The sequence below is a fragment of the Oreochromis aureus genome, unplaced genomic scaffold (assembly GCF_013358895.1).
Source record: "Oreochromis aureus strain Israel breed Guangdong unplaced genomic scaffold, ZZ_aureus HiC_scaffold_373, whole genome shotgun sequence".
Classification (NCBI taxonomy): Eukaryota; Metazoa; Chordata; class Actinopteri; order Cichliformes; family Cichlidae; genus Oreochromis; species Oreochromis aureus.
The window spans coordinates 27970-43829 of NW_024108921.1; the positions used below are offsets into that span (position 1 = coordinate 27970).

General features: G+C 44.6%; 1 long non-coding RNA gene across 1 annotated transcript; it reads right to left on the minus strand.

The window, feature by feature from the left end:
* Window positions 1–5648: 5648 nt before the first annotated feature.
* LOC120437038 lies at window positions 5649–12733 on the minus strand. Its single transcript, XR_005610774.1, has 3 exons — window positions 12607–12733; window positions 12497–12525; window positions 5649–5777 (listed from the first exon to the last, which is right to left on the minus strand). It is a non-coding gene; the product is annotated as an uncharacterized LOC120437038 (long non-coding RNA).
* Between the last annotated feature and the right edge of the window lie 3127 nt (window positions 12734–15860).

The following is a 15860-nucleotide window of genomic DNA, read 5'->3' on the forward strand; positions in this document are numbered from 1 at the left end:
TCAAACAAGAAGACAGCCACATGTAACTACGAAGGTGTTTGCAAGTTCACCTTACATGCATTAATGTAATAATTTGGTTAGCGTACTCAACGTTAATTACACACAAACAACATGAAGCTACTCACGCAGAGAAGAACGGCTGCTGCTGCCATCATCATCCTCATCATTTCTGCTACGTTGGCAGGGCTAGGGGCCAGGACTCTCCTCTTCGGGTTTTTGGGGGATGTTGCTAACTCCGGGTCCGATAACAGGCACCACACCCGCAGTAGATGTGCACGGTGTGAGGTCTCGCTGCAAGCTATCAAACACGGCGTATTTCTCGGCTTTTAAACACCCGCTATGCGTCGCCAGGTGTTTCATCAGATTTGAGGTGTTACCTCCTTTGACAGTATCACAGTATCAGCTTAAAGCACTTGTTGCAGGCTGCTGAGTTTGCATCTTTTGCTGTGAAGTACAGCCAGACTTTTGATCGCTTTGCCTTGGGCATTTTTAATCTGTAGCTCTGCTCTAAAAGAACGTACGTACCTGGCCCCGCCTACTATCCTCGGAAACGTAAAATGATTGGCTAGAATTGGCTCAGGAAAAAAAAAGCACCGAAATGTGCGCTGCTTTTCGGTCTGGTTACTACCGTTTATGTCAGAACCCATCCCTAGTGATATATTTTGAGAACATTTGCTTTAATCACCCAAACAAAACAGTAAGCTCTTTTTTCAACTTAGTAGTTTTACCAATCATTTCATTCAGGAGCAAATAATACAAGGTAAGAGATTCAAATTGTCCTTGATGATGAATGAGTGTAACTGAACTGTAAAACTTTACACAGCAAATATTACACTTATGTTCAGACATAAAAAAAAAAGAACAAAAAATATGTATGTATGTATGTATGTATGTATGTATGTATGTATGTATGTATGTATGTATGTATGTATGTATGTATGTATGTATGTATGTATGTATGTACATATACACACACACACACACACACACACACACACACATACATACATACATATGAAAAAGGGAGAAAAAAAACAAGTCATTTACATAAGCAAAATATATTTTTATTTTATTTTATTCTTATCACTTTTACACAATTAATCAAGCCGGTCATTAACATTGGGCCATAAATTTTCATCAACATCACAGTGGATGTCTTCGTTGTTCAGGCACCGTGGGAAAAATCTCCTGGCATGACGAATCCAGGCTTGACATTGCTCAGCAGTTATATCACCACAAGCTTCACACATGGCTTGAAGAAGGAGACATGCTCATGGGGATGGCGATCATACACCTTCCACCTCCATGTAGAGAAGAATTCCTCAATTGGGTTGAGGAAAGGGAATATGGTGGAAGATAGAAGGTCATGAAGCGAGGATGTGTTTGAAACCATTCCTGAACCAGCTGTGCATGGTGGAAGCTGACATTGTCCCACACAACAACATAGACGATGTCTTCTCCCTGACAGGCCTGCTCCAGTTCATTTAAAAAAAACTATCAGGTGTTCAGTGTTGTATGACCCTAGAACTGGTCTACAGCCTAACACACCATCTTCAGATATAGCTGCACACATTGAGATGTTTCCCCCACGTTGTCCAGGGACTTGGATGGTAGCCCTTTGTCCAATAAGGTTACGTCCTCTGCGTCTAGTTTTTGCCAGATTGAAACCGGCCTCAAATATACTTGTGCTGATTCACAGCAGCGTCCAGCTCCATCACCCTCTAAAATGATCATTTAGTTAGTTTTTTTTACAACTAATAGTTGTCAGTACTGTTACAGTAATTGCATGCCAGTTTAGTGTTGTACCTGAATATATTCTGAACGCAGTTGTTTCACCCGGACATTGTTCCTCTCAAAAGGAACCAAGTAAATTTGTTTCATGGAAACCTGGTGCTTCTTCAAAAGCCGGGCAATCGTTGGAAGGCTAATTGATGGCACATTGGCAAAGGTGTCATTGCTGTTCTCAATAGCCTGTTTGATTTCAGACAGCCGTATGTCATTCCTTGCCCTGACCATTTCCACCACAGCCAACTCCTGCTGGTCAGTCAAAACACGTGGGCGACCACCACCAGGTTGTCTCCTGTTAATTCTGAGGACAATCATATACTGTCAATATTGAAGTATTACCAATCACATTACTGTAAACTGACAATTACATGTTGTTCATCTATACAATAGGGTACTATTTTTAGAAGTGAAGTTGCTATAGCAGGACATACCGGTTTTCTTGGCGAAAAGTTTGGATGATACAGGAGTGCAGAATTATTAGGCAAGTTGTATTTTGAGGAATAATTTTATTATTGAACAACAACCATGTTCTCAATGAACCCAAAAACTCATTAATATCAAAGCTGAATGTTTTTGGAAGTAGTTTTTAGTTTTAGCTATTTTAGGGGATATCTGTGTGTGCAGGTGACTATTACTGTGCATAATTATTAGGCAACTTAACAAAAACAAATATATACCCATTTCAATTCTTTATTTTTACCAGTGAAACCAATATAACATCTCCACATTCACAAATATACATTTCTGACATTCCAAAACAAAACAAAAACAAATCAGCGACCAATATAGCCACCTTTCTTTGCAAGGACACTCAAAAGCCTGCCATCCATGGATTCTGTCAGTGTTTTGATCTGTTCACCATCAACATTGCGTGCAGCAGCAACCACAGCCTCCCAGACACTGTTCAGAGAGGTGTACTGTTTTCCCTCCTTGTAAATCTCACATTTGATGATGGACCACAGGTTCTCAATGGGGTTCAGATCAGGTGAACAAGGAGGCCATGTCATTAGTTTCTCTTCTTTTATACCCTTTCTTGCCAGCCACGCTGTGGAGTACTTGGACGCGTGTGATGGAGCATTGTCCTGCATGAAAATCATGTTTTTCATGAAGGATGCAGACTTCTTCCTGTACCACTGCTTGAAGAAGGTGTCTTCCAGAAACTGGCAGTAGGACTGGGAGTTGAGCTTGACTCCATCCTCAACCCGAAAAGGCCCCACAAGCTCATCTTTGATGATACCAGCCCAAACCAGTACTCCACCTCCACCTTGCTGGCGTCTGAGTGGGACTGGAGCTCTCTGCCCTTTACCAATCCAGCCACGGGCCCATCCATCTGGCCCATCAAGACTCGCTCTCATTTCATCAGTCCATAAAACCTTAGAAAAATCAGTCTTGAGATATTTCTTGGCCCAGTCTTGACGTTTCAGCTTGTGTGTCTTGTTCAGTGGTGGTCGTCTTTCAGCCTTTCTTACCTTGGCCATGTCTCTGAGTATTGCACACCTTGTGCTTTTGGGCACTCAGTGATGTTGCAGCTCTGAAATATGGCCAAACTGGTGGCAAGTGGCATCTTGGCAGCTGCACGCTTGACTTTTCTCAGTTCATGGGCAGTTATTTTGCGCCTTGGTTTTTCCACACGCTTCTTGCGACCCTGTTGACTATTTTGAATGAAAGCGCTTGATTGTTCGATGATCACGCTTCAGAAGCTTTGCAATTTTAAGACTGCTGCATCCCTCTGCAAGATATCTCACTATTTTTGACTTTTCTGAGCCTGTCGTCCTTCTTTTGACCCATTTTGCCAAAGGAAAGGAAGTTGCCTAATAATTATGCACACCTGATATAGGGTGTTGATGTCATTAGACCACACCCCTTCTCATTACAGAGATGCACATCACCTAATATGCTTAATTGGTAGTAGGCTTTCGAGCCTATACAGCTTGGAGTAAGACAACATGCATGAAGAGGATGATGTGGACAAAATACTCATTTGCCTAATAATTCTGCACTCCCTGTAGAGCTGACAGTTGACCTTTGTAAATTAGGCTGTACCAACCGGGCAGCCTCAGCCATGGTAAAGCCTCTGTTAACCACATGGTCAACAATGATGGCCCGGACTTCATTAGAGATGATGGTGCATTGTCTTCTGCCTACATTTCTCTGAAGACCACCTCTCCGATGAAGGTTTCCTCTCCCTATGAGTCTATCCTGCTCCATATTTGAACAGTGCAAAGTCTCAAACACAGTTCTACTTATATGGTAACTAATTGTGATCATCAGGGGGAAACAATTAGCAATTAGTATTTCTAGATTGAAAGCTCTTGCAGCAACTTACAAATGACCAGACAACAATCAATCAAGTTGAAAATCCATGGACATAATGAATGATTCATTGATTAAACATTAAGATCAGTTGAATGAAGTGACAGACAAATGTATTAAACTGAATGATAAGAGATGCAAATCAAAAATTTTATAGTGATAACATTATGAAAGGCAGTAACTGTGAACGAAACATTTATTTAGATGAAACACTTACTTTGTGTAGTGAAAAGGATATTTTGTCATTATGTGTATTGTACTAACACAATTGGAAATATGCTGAAATGTTTGAAAAAGGTGCACTTTTGATGATCTGTTGTGATATAAGTACGAAGAGTTTTGAAAATGTACCAATTGCTTGTGAAAACTGCGCCAAACCAATTAAAAAAAACTGTACAAAGTTCCCCTCTGTGACGCCCCATGAGACAATAATACCACAATAAATACTCTAGAAAACACATTGAGCTTAATATTCAATTAAATGCAATTTGACTTTATAGGGTTTTTACATTTTAGCATTGATATTTGATATTTTTCAATCATTTTTCATCTTACAAAGGATCAGAAGGATCATTTGTGTGGCTGTAGCTCAGGAGGTAGAGCAGGTCAGCTGCTGATTGGAAGGTTGGCGGTTCAATCCCCGGCTCCCCTAGTTTGCATGCGAAATATCCTTGGGCAAGATACTAACCCCGATTTGCTCTCCGATGCATCCATTGGAGTATGAATGATAGTTGGAAAGCACTCAACATATAGATAACAGTGCTTGGGTGAATGGGGTGAATGTGACGTGTTGTATACAGCGCTTTGAGTACTCCAGGAGAGTAGAAAAGCGCTATATAAGAATCAGTCCATTTACATATGTACACTGTCGTAGACAAGAGCATGTTAGTGTCTTTGAGGACAGTGCGCTCCTTCCTGTGTGTATAGGAGTCACTTGCTAATTTGTTTTGTCTGACGAGTTTAGAATAAGTTTGTTTCTGTCAATGAAATATGATTTTAAATCAACATTTTTTATTATGCAGGTTACTGAATGACAGCATGTGAAGCCCAGTCAAGGTGACTTAAGACTAAAATAATAAAATAAAATGAAAATGAACCTAATACTACTCAAAATATCAGAACATGAATCAAAGCTTAGAATCTGGAAAAAGTAGTAAAATAAAAATAAACAGTAAACGTAAAAAGTCACAGCAAGTCATAAGAGAAGGAAAGATGTCAGTGTCAGTGTCGCATTTCACAGAAGGTACACACCGTTTGTTAAACTAGTGTGTTTGTTACAGGAGGCCAATAACAAACTCACTATTACTTCAAAATGTGCCAACAGGTGTGCTGAAGCTCACGAGGGAGTTGGATCATTTCTGTGGACCAAATTGTATTTAGGAATATCACTTCCTCATGTGTCCCAAACACAAACTGAGGTTGACATCCATGACCTACATGTAGCTTATATTTCTTTATTTATTTTTATAAGACGTATGATCATACACATGGGTATAAAACTATATAAAACATGCATTTTTCACAGATAATTGTAATCACTCTTGAATCCCCTTGTGAGTCGTGTGAGTGTGTGAGAGTGTGGAGTAGGTTGGGTCCTGGTCCCTGCTGATTGGATCGAGGCTCTCGTAGATGGCGTCTTCACGTGTGTGAAAAACGCAGTTTTCATAAGGTTCAATCTGAAAATAGAAACAACAATTTTAAAAGAGTGTTGGGTGTCGGGTTTCCACTGAAATGAAACAAAACAAACAAAACTGACTTTAAGTTTCCTTTAACGCTGCCCAGCTCTTCAGATAATCCTGCTTGTGTTGCCATCTAGTGGTGATAACTGTGTGTGAATGGAGCTACACGGGCGTGGCATCCCTCTGAGATAAGATGCACGGGCAGCATGGTGAGCTGCCTGCTCGGCTTTTCTCTTTGTTCTGTTGGTTTTATAGTAAAATTAAGCTTTGCTGTGGTTCTGTTTACTCTGTATTTCATGGAACAGATACATTCACATATGCTTAGAGCTGAGGATGTCATTTCTAATAAACACCTCTGTGATTGTGCTACATTTTTGCATAGATGGAGATACAAATAAATAAAATTCTCACACTCTCTGAGTTTCAGACAGATTTCTTTTAGTTTTGGATGCATTTTATTACAAGTATCTAAAACACATTGTGTTACGGCACTGAGCCTGTCAGTTGAAGGTTGGAGGGATTTGCTTTTCTGATTTTTGTAAAGCTGACTTTTCTGGTGGGTTTAGGCGGTGATTAGGTTCAGGAAAAAAAATGTAAAAAAATGTTGTGCACATGGTCAACATGACGGTAAAAACAATTGTTACATCCTGTGAGGCTGTGGGAGTGTGTGGGCGTGGTGTTGTCTCCTCCCTCTCCTCCTCCTCCTTCTTTCTTGCCCCTCCCCTTGTCTCTCTCCGCCCCTTCCTTCTCCTTTAGAACACACCTGCTGCTCATCTGCCCTCGTCCGGGATAGGAATGAAAGGAGTTGAGTTAATTACGATTGTGAACAGGTGTTTGTGTGTAGTGTGAGGGTTATTTGACTAGCTGCTGCTCTCCCTGGCTAGAACAGGGGAGTGTCTAGCTGAGCGTTTGCTCGTCCTTCGGACACTCGTTTTTTGTTTTGGCTTTGTTATTTTCGGAGCAAACCCGGGTGGGGATTAATTCTCTGTTGGGGGTAGGCTTTTCGGTGCCTTCGGCACTTGATGATTTGCCTTTAAAGTGGCCTCGAGCCTGGTACGCTCCAGAAGCTAGGTGAGGCTAGATTCTGAGTAGGCAGGACTGGGGAGAGGGTTGGTAGTATTTTAGTTAATGGTTGACTTGACACAACACATTTTGTTTTGCCTGTTCTTTTGTTTGTGTAGTAAAGGTGTTGTGTGGCCCTTGGGTGGTTAACTTATGTGTTTTGCGGGCCGTTTTGGTTTCATGGCCACTTTTGATATTGCTGGGTTTACGGCAAAGCCGTCGCTCGCTGTGCTGGATGTTTGTAGGAAGAGGGATCTGCAGGAGGTGGCAACACATTACGGGATCAGTGTCTCCACTGGTCTACGCATAAGCGGAGCTGAAGGCCGCTCTGGTGTCCGGGTTGTTGGAGAAGGGGTGGTTGTAATGCAACCCCGAGCACACCGGTCGGCTGGACCAAGTGCAGCGCCTCATGTTCCAAGCCAGGTCGTAGAACCATCAGTGTCTACACCTGTGGGCCAGGGGCTGCCCGAGGCGGGCCAATGACGCTGCCCGTTTTGATCCACTCTCCACCCAGTCATCAGAGGGTTCTAAGCAGGATGCTAGGCTCAAAGTCCGTCTGGCTTGTCTCCAGCTGGAAAAGGAGCAGCTCGAGAGAGAGTTCCAGCTGAAAAGGGAAATAGAGCTTAGGCGTTTGGACGCGGAACTGGCTAGGGCCAGGGAGGTTGAGTTGAAGAAGGTGGAGGCGGGGACTAAGGTCAAGCTGCGACAGCTGGAACTCCAGCAGGCCTCCTCCCCTCCTGTGGCGGCCTCACTGTCACAGACAGAGGTGCAGTTTGATGTAGGCAGGAATAGTCGTCTGGTCCCTGTGTTTCGTGACACTGAGGTGGAGGTTTACTTTGAATCATTTGAGCGGATAGCAACAGCCTTGCGTTGGCCGCGGGATGCGTGGGCCATCCTGCTGCAGTGCAAGCTGGTGGGCAAGGCACAGGAGGTTTGTTCCTCGTTGTCCACTGAGTGCAGTTTGGATTGCGACAAACTAAAAAGTGCTATCCTGTTAGCCTACGAACTAGTCCCCGAGGCTTATAGGCAGCGATTTCGGGGGTTGAAAAAGGTGCAGGGTCAATCCTTCCTGGATTTCGCGAGGGAAAAAAGTGTCCTCTTTGACCGATGGTGTATGGCCTGTAAAGCTGCAGATCTAGTTTCGGTACGGGAGTTAATTCTCATTGAGGAATTCAAAAACTGCATCTCCGAGCGGATGGCAGTATATCTGAACGAACAGAAAGTCTCCACGTTGCAGCAGGCCGCAACACTGGCTGACGAGTTCGCACTCGTCCATAAAGCCAGTGTCATTAAGCAAGAGCGACGCGACACACTAGCGAAGGCTAGCGGTGCTAGTGGTGAGCATGGCACAAGGGGGGAGGTGCCTGTGCCACGTCCCAGGTCAGACCGGAAGTGTTTTTACTGTTTTAAATCTGGCCATTTAATAGCGGACTGCGAGGCCTACAGGCGAAGGCAGCCAGCCTCAATACCACATAAGTCAAAAGGGATGGGGCTGATCAAAATCGCTTCTCCTGTTAACAGACCCCTTAGCACTGAGAGTCCTGATGAATGCTTTAAACCCTTCATTTTTAAAGGAGCAGTGTCGCTCTCTGGTGAGCCTAAAGATGAGCGGACTGTGACCATTTTACGTGACATGGGTGGCTCACAGTCCCTCATACTGGCCAGTGCACTGGCCTTTGATGAAAAGACTGCCAGCGGCACTGATGTTATTGTTAGGGGCGTTGGAATGACTTATGTGCCCGACCCCCTCAATCGTATTTGGGTGCAGAGTGACCTAGTAAGTGGTGTTTTTCCTGTGGCTGTGTGTCCTTGCTTCCCGATTGATGGCGTGGATTTCATAATGGGCAATGACATTGCAGGCGGGAAGGTTTATCCTACCCCAGAGGTCACAAAGACCCCTGGCCCAAGTCCTTTGTCAGATGCTTTAAGCCGGCAGCACCCGGATGTATTTCCTGTAGGTGTTCTTACCTGGTCACACGCCCGTCGGCAGGAAGAAGTGGTTGACTTGTCAGAGTCAGTGGTCGGCTCTATTTTGGAAAAGGATGTGATGCCCTCCGAGGAGGAGGTGGGTCCTGATGCCAAGGAACTGGCTCAAGAAGTAGCTGAGCCTGCTCCTGAACCTGCAGCCCCCCCTCCTCACGCTGGAGGCCCTTATGATCGCTCAGAAAAAGGACCCGTCGTTAGCCAAATGTTTTGCCGCCGTAGATGAGAGTGATGGTCTGACAGGAGACAGGAAGCAGACATTTGTTGTTTGTGATGGATTGTTAATGCGCAGGTGGACCTCAAAGCCAGGGGAGGACTGGAGTGTAGTCCAACAGATAGTGGTCCCAGCTAGTTTGCGTCAGCATGTGCTACAATTAGCCCATGACCATTCATGGTCAGGACATTTGGGGATAACTAAAACATATGACCGTATTCTGCAGCACTTCTTCTGGCCGGCAATGAAGGCAGATGTTGCAAAGTATTGTAAGACTTGTCACACGTGTCAACTGGTGGGCAAACCAAACCAAACTGTGCCCCCCGCCCCACTATGTCCAACACCTGCTGTTGGTGAGCCACTTTTGGTCGATTGTGTTGGTCCTTTGCCAAGAACACGGGCAGGTAACCAGTTTTTATTGACCATAATGTGCTTGTCTACGCGGTTCCCCAAAGCAATTCCTCTGCGGAGGATCACCACTGCAAACATTACTAAAGGCGCTAATCAAGTTTTTACCACCTTTGGTCTCCCAAAAACAGTGCAAAGCGGACCAGGGAACTAATTTCTTATCCCGAGCATTTAAACAGACTTTAACTTCCCTTGGCATTTCTCATTCCGTGTCTAGTGCTTACCACCCAGAGTCGCAGGGTGCACTTGGCGTTGGCACCAAACACTTAAGGCCATGCTGAAAAAGTACTGCCATGACACGGGCAGAAGTTGGGATGAAGGCGTCCCCTTCGTGCTGTTTGCACTGTCTGTGATGCCAAGCAGGAGTCCTTAGGGGTCAGCCGGCTACCCTTGTGTTTGGCCATGATGTGCGGGGCCCACTAAAGGTGTTGAAAGAGAAGTTCCTTAGTGGGGGTGTTCCAAAAACTAACGTGGTAGATTTTGTGAAGGCGTGTAGGGATCGATGGCAACAAGCTACCTCATTAGCAAAAGAGGCCCTGTGTGCATCCCAGGCAAGCATGAAGAAATGGTATGACAGAAAAGCTGTAAAAGACATTTTCAGGCTGGAGACAAAGTCCTAGTGTTGCTACTGGTGCCTGGTTCTGCTCTTTCGGCCCGTTTTGCGGGACCGTATGTTGTAGTGAGGAAGGTGTCGAGACAGATTATGTCCTCAGTACCCCAGAGCATGGGAGGAAAACCGCCTGTGTCACATTAACATGTTGAAACCCCTACCATGATAGGGAAACTCATGAGACCGTTGCCAGCGCAGCAACCCCAGTGCTGTCTCTGCTGCCGTGCTGGCGAGAGGCAAGTGCCGGCGATGATCTGCACATGCTTTCTGAGGGACAACAGTGTGGGCGGTTGGCAAATTCAGCTTACTTAGCCGAGGTAACGGCCCACTTGTCTCATCTGTCCCCTTCACAGTGCGAAGATGTGCTTAGCCTACTGCACTCCTACCCTTCTCTCTTTGGTGATGTGCCCTCGCGTACTAGTGTCTGTGAACATGATATCAATGTTGGTGACGCAACCCCAATCAAACAGCATGCGTGCCGCTGCCCCATGGGAAAGCGTGAGGTGATGAAGAAGGAAGTCAGTTATTTAGTAGAGAATGGTTTGGCACAACCGAGCCACAGCCCTTGGAGCTCCCGTGTTTGCTTGCGCCTAAGTCTGATGGCACCACGTTTCTGCACCGACTACCGGAAGGTAAATGCAGTGACCGTCTCGGATTCTTTCCACTTCCTCGTATGGAGGATTGCATTGACAATATAGGTCCTGCCAAATACATCTCCAAACTGGACCTTCTTAAAGGGTATTGGCAGGTGCCTCTGACCCCAGAGCCTCTGACATTTCTGCATTTGTCACACCCGACCATTTCATGCAGTACACCGTGATGGCGTTTGGCATGAAAAATGCTCCGCCACCTTTCAGCGTTTAATGCAGCTAGTGTTGGGGGATGTGCCTCGGTGTAATTTGTACTTGAATGATGTAGTGATATACACGGACACGTGGGAAGAGCATGTGGCCATCCTGCAATCAGTGTTTCAGCGATTGGCAAAAGCCACGCTAACTCTAAATCTCGCTAAGTGCGAGTTTGCCAAAGCGACAGTCATGTACCTGGGAAAGCAGGTGGGGTTCGGGCAGGTTCGCCCGGTGGAGGCAAAAAGTCGAGGCTATCCTCAGCTACCCGGCCCCAGCCACTAGGCGGGAGTTAAAGCGGTTCCTGGGCATGACTGGATACTATCGCTGTTTTGCAAGAACTTTGCGGTAGTTGTGGCCCCTTTGACAAAGCTATGTAGCCCCAAAATCCCTTTTGGTTGGTCAGGAGAGTGCCAGCATGCATTTGAGTCTGCAAAATCCCTCCTTTGCAGCGCCCCAGTTCTGGCCGCCCCAACTTCTCTTAGCCTTTCAAACTGGAAGTTGGCGCCAGTGCCACGGAGCTGGTGCGGTGCTGTTGCAGGGCGACACAGAGGGTGTGTGTCACCCAGTCTGCTACTACTCTGCAAAGTTCAAGCGCCATCAGCTAAACTATTCCACCATAGAGAAAGAAGCTCTAAGCGCTGCTGATGGCCTTGCAGCACTTCACTGTGTATGTGGGCTCTAGCTCCTTTCCAGTAACGGTGTATACGGATCACAATCCCCTTACTTTCCTCCAACGCATGTATAACCACAACCAGCGACTGATGCGCTGGGCAGTGCTGGTGCAGGATTATGATCTGGTTATCCAGCACAAGAAAGGGACTGACAATCTGGTGGCTGATGCACTCTCACGCAGTGCATAGTGATGAGTCTGTTCTGTGTTTTGTATAGTGTGAATATAAGGTGGGGCGAATGTTACATCCTGTGAGGCTGTGGGAGTGTGTGGGCGTGGTGTTGTCTTCTCCCTCTCCTCCTCCTTCTTTCTTGCCCCTCCCCTTGTCTCTCTCCGCCCCTTCCTTCTCCTTTAGAACACACCTGCTGCTCATCTGCCCTCGTTGACCACCAATTACCCTCAGAGGTGATATAAGCTGGAGGAGAGCAGTGTGGAGGTGGCCGTGTGTGTGTGTGTGTGTGTGTGTGTGTGTGTGTGTGTGTGTGTGTGTGTGTGTGTGTGTGTGTGTGTGTGTGTGTGTGTGTGTGTGTGTGTGTGTGTGTGTGTGTGTGTGTGTGTGTGTGTGTGTGTGTGTGTGTGTGTGTGTGTGTGTGTGTGTGTGTGTGTGTGTCCCCAGCCCCACCGTGCGTGGCTTGCTGTGAGTAGCTCAACTGGGCAGTGGTTTTGTTTGAGTGACGGCGGCCTCTATTACTTTGTTTGGCCTGCCTAGTTATCGTTAAAGCAGCGGTGCTGTCTCTTTCTGTTGTTACCATTTATATGATTATTGAGTTATTATTGATTATAATAAAGATTTATTTTGTGTTAAATACCTCTGCCTGGCGTTCTTTTCATTTCACCCGGATCCAACTGTTACTGCCCCCCTCCCTCATCGCCTAGCTTTTATGTGGGGACGTAACAACAATAAATAAAGTTAAGCAGTACCTTTGTGTTTCTGTAATCAAGGGTTACTCCTGTGAAACGGAGACAAACAACAGTCTTGATTTGAATTCATAGCAAAGAAATGATAAACATGCAGCTGGAAGAGTACTCACCATCAACCTTCCTTTGTGTCTTCTTTTTGCAGCGGAGGAAGAGAACGGCTGCCAACACCAAAACGACCACAGGCACACATACAACCAGAGGCAGGAAGTGCTCTGAGCGTGTGTCGGAGACTGAGTCTGAGGAAAAGGAGAAGCGATGTGACGAGCCACCAATCAGAAGAAAGATGGCATTAATGGAGAAAGAGCTATAAGACCCTGCTGCACATTAGAAACAGAATAGGTCCATTTTGGCATGTATTGATTTAAAGTCTTATTAACTGATTGTGTATTTTGAGTTTGTCATGCAGTCACTTGCTGAACATAACTGCACTTTTTTGTGACTTTTATGCTTTTCAGCACAAAATGTTGTTTTCTGAGGAATCACAGAGTTTAATCTCTGCACCTTTAAACTCACTATTTACCTGCTGTGCTTACTTGCATGGTGCTTGGAGACAGAGTGATCGAAGGTGTTGAGCTGGGTGAGCTGGTAGTTGGAGCTGTGAACAACACAAAGACGCAACAGTGAAACGTAGTCTGTTAAACAGAGGTGAACTTTTCCTTTTTCAAATATCACAAAACAAGTCAATTTCTGGTAAATGTTAATAATAATCTAATAAAACTCACCAGCTTTAACAATGAGTTGGACCTCCTGTTCTGAATCCACGAAGAATCCGCTCACACCACACTTGTAACGCCCAGCGTCAGACTTGGTCAGTGGTTTGATGGTCACAAACAGGACAGGATAACTCACTGTACCTCCATATTCAATGCTATATTTGCCTTTTTGTGCTTTTGTCTCAGATGTTTCAATAAGAACATTGCCTGGATTGCAATTTCCCTTACAGAAGAACTTCCTGCTTCCAGAGACAGAAAAGTGGCATCGCACTGTGATGCCTCGTCCTTCAGTTCCTGTTACTGATATAACCTGTGCACTGATGAGCCCACACAACTCTGCTGGAAAGAGAAGAAGCAAACTCAAAACACGGAACCTGGTAGTGAAACGTGTGAAGATAGCAGCAGCAGCAGCAGCAGCAGCAGCAGCAGCAGCAGCAGCAGCAGCAGCAGCAGCAGCAGCAGCAGCAGCAGCAGCAGCAGCAGCGAGCAACGTTCAGCCTTTCACAGTTACTGCTGTCGGATTAGTTAATTTTATTAGTCCAAAAATACATAAAGCTCAATAACTTCTCTGAGATAAGTTTAGATTGGTTTTAGTTTGTCTTTAGATCAGTACAGAGTGCCGGCTGTGTGGTGAGAGAGCAGTAAAACAAGGTCAGTTGTATCATTTCCTTATTCTATAAACAGACACCTGCAAACAGCAGACGCACGTCTCATATCAGCCAGCTCGCTTTAACAAACTTATGTAGCAAGCAAACAAAATAATGTTTCATCACATGGTTCTTTTCCATTTTCTGAAGGTGTGAAAGATTTCTGGAGACAGGAAATGTGCACAGGCGACACCTCGGTGCTGATAGTCACTCATATTCACTACACACACAAAGTGAGCGGTCCTCACTTTGTGCTTTTGAACTTTACCACTTTAAAAGATAAAAACAAATTTAAAGTGACTGTGAATCTTGATCTTTTATAGAATAGAGACTGGACTAAAGTAAAAGTAAGAATGAAAACAAGTGTCTCACCAATCAAACGTGGCCTCGTGTCTAAAACAAGCCCCTTAAAGAATTAAAGATCTCACCATATATGAAGCAGCAGAGCAGAAGACGGTGGATATTCATTGTTATGGAGAAAAGTCATTAAACTGACAGAGAGCGGTCTGAACTGTCTCATCACCTCACTTGCTTTGGTGTGTTTGATCCGTCAGGAAGTTCTGATTTTGAAAGCTGATGCGTCCTTCCTCTTTTCTCTCTTCTTCTGTGTAACTGTCCTTACAAGTTAAATGACTCAACCAATCATCTTAAATTTATAGAAAAAAACTTTCGAGATAAACGCAATGTTTCTTTATCATTTTATTAATAGTTTCTCTTCCTGTATGTCTTGAACATAAATGAGGATGTGACTTTGTATTTTTCTTTCAGTTCTCTGTCTTGACCATTACCTAGAGCTGCTATGCATCCACTATAAATATTCAGCTCTGAAGGAGGCGTTCACTGAACCTTCAGTTTATGTTTCCATTTGTTTCCCCAGGAAGAAATAAGAAATCAGACTTTACATTGATTTTAAATTAAGTGATGTGTGAAAGAAAAACTACATATTTGCAGTAATATTAAGTTCAGTGACCCAAACTTACTTCATACTGTAGGACACAAACAATGGTGGCGTGTTTGTGCTGACAGGAAATGGTTGGTTTTTGGCCAGTATGAAGATTTAATCATCTACCAGCCTACTGCTGTTTTCACCTGCACACACAGGCAGGCACACACACACACACACACACACACACACAAATACAGATGTGTCTATCACACATTTAAAAACAACACAGTTGACCAAAGTGCTTTACAAGGTGTTCAGTGAAGAAGAGAAAAACCACTGAAACACAAATACAATAAAACAGTGGTTCTCAGAAAAATGTTCGCGCCCCCCACCACCTAACCCCCCACAAACACATCCTCCAAACACACACACCCATATTTTGTTTACAAACTCCATTGCGGTTTATTTCACACCTCAAACATTTAGTAAACAATTAAGCAAATACAAGTAAACAGCAATAAATTACAGGCAGTAATAAAATATACTACTAACTCTTTTACGCTGCGTCCACACCTACACGGGTATTTTTGAAAACGCAGCTGTTTCTATGCGTTTGGGCTTTTCCTCAACACGTAAACGGCGTTGCGATTCACCGAAAACGGAGATTATTTAAAACTCCTTTTTTGCGTTTACGTGTGGACGAGGATTACAGAGTTCGTCACGCAACGTCAAAGGTATGTGCCTTTTTTCACGTCACGCTGTGCGCCACGTTATTGTTTACATGAGATGAATTGCAGAATGGCAGATAGAGACAAAATACTGTTACTGTTAATCTGAGTATCTTCAGGGGGAACAAATTACGGCAGGATCAGCCTGATATTATTTGTATCCCGCTGTAACTTTACTGCATAAAGAGCTAACATGTCCAAAATGTCAGGAGTAGTTAGTTATTACAAGAAGTGTTTGTGAACTAAAAATCAAGAATGTGGGATCCTGTTTGTCCGTGATTTGGAGAGCCCAGCGCTGCTCCCGACGCAGGGAAACTAATTCTGCAGGGGAGACCTACCTTGGCACTTGTGCAGGTGAAGCCAAAGGGAAGATATGCTTCACCATATTTT